General features: G+C 35.4%; 1 long non-coding RNA gene across 1 annotated transcript; it reads left to right on the plus strand.

Annotated features, from left to right (window-relative positions):
- Positions 1-324: 324 nt before the first annotated feature.
- Positions 325-1,339, plus strand: LOC105354461 (uncharacterized). The gene is made up of 3 exons (XR_013657361.1): positions 325-390; positions 940-1,020; positions 1,125-1,339. It is a non-coding gene; the product is annotated as an uncharacterized LOC105354461 (long non-coding RNA).
- The last annotated feature ends 248 nt before the right edge of the window (positions 1,340-1,587 follow it).

The raw sequence follows: 1,587 nt of genomic DNA on the forward strand, positions 1-1,587 counted from the left end.
ATCATCTCACGCTTGATTCACTTTTTTTGGCTGACAATTTTGCTTAATTTGTCTAATGTAAGTAAGTTGTGCAAAGTTAAAAGGTTGTATATGACTATTGATAACTTGCCTCACTACCACAAAGCAGCAGAGTACGTATGATGAATATTTCTATTTGATAACTAATAAAAATTGTAGATGTATATTAGATAATTAATAAACTATTGTAGATGTCTATTAGATAATTAATAAACTATTGTAGATGTCTACTGTCAATTTCATTACTTGATGTTATTAAATGTCTACCAATATTGTTGTGAAAGAGATCTGCATGTGGAGGACCATGATGTGCGTCAAAAGTGGATGAAATACATAAACTGAGATGGCTTCACAGCAAACAAGAATACTGTGGTACGTTTGGCTTTGATTGTTCTATCTGTTAATGCCACATGTTGCCCGCAGAGGGTGTAAACATATGACATAACAGCGCTAGCTAAGATGCTAACATTATTAGCCACAGGCGAAAACACAGCTGAAGCTTTCATGTCGTAGTGTTTTCAAGTGAAAATATGATTTTACAAGACTGAAGCTCTGTTTTTACTGCTTTGTATGGTCTGTAATTAAGTTACTGTAGTTTATTTCTGTGCATTGGCTTAACTGTTTGTCCTTGTTGCTTTTCTTTTGGTAAAAAAACATCTGCTAGATGATGGGTAAATGTACTCAACCAATTGGTTTTTTGATTATTCTGTGATTGGTGTTATTAAATAATTAAACTAGTATGTTAAATAGACAAATCTTCATTCTTGCAAAAAAAACAAAAAATCCACATAGTTCTTCAATTACAACAGGAGACTAAACTAGGATTAATAAATAGGATGGTAAAATGGAATTGTGCATGTGCAAAGTATTTCAGAAGTATTTACAACAACCAATGTATGTATATTTATGTTTCACTCTAAGGTGTGTGGGATACATTTTCCTGACGGACAACCCACAAGAGAAAATCCATATCCTGTGTTGTTCATGGGCTATGATTGTCGTGTAAGTAGGTCTCTTGGCAGAGCCATATTATTGCATCACATTGTTAGTTTAAATATGCTTCATTCTCATGTTTTACTAATGCACAGCTCTTTTTTTTTCTTTAGGTAACTCCAGCTAGACCTCCACCCAAAAAAAGATGTCTTCAGCCACTACACCTGAACTCAGCTATTGAACCAATGGAAACAGATGTGGATGTTGGAAATTTGGAAAATTTGCCTCTGCAAACACGTGATGTTGGAATCCAGTGGCCAGATCACATGGACCACAACTACAGTTTCAGCTGCGGTAACAAGCCGATGAAGGACTGTGGCACTCAGACTGATCCAACGCCATCAGTGTCAGCGAAAAATTTAAATAACAAAGACTTTATATTTCATACAGGTTTATGTGCTGACAGTTTCTGGCTACTTTTGCGAGCCGTTCTGACTTTTTGCTCACAACCACTTAATACCAAATTGCCTGTCCATGAACAATTTTTGCTTGTTTTAATGAGACTCCATTTGGGTTTATTGTTCACTGACTTGGGTAAACAATTTGGAGTGAGTAGAACCACTGCATCTGAAATAT

This window comes from Oryzias latipes, chromosome 7 (genome assembly GCF_053564925.1).
Source record: "Oryzias latipes strain Hd-rR chromosome 7, Olatipes_Hd-rR_3.1".
In the NCBI taxonomy this organism is placed as follows: domain Eukaryota; kingdom Metazoa; phylum Chordata; class Actinopteri; order Beloniformes; family Adrianichthyidae; genus Oryzias; species Oryzias latipes.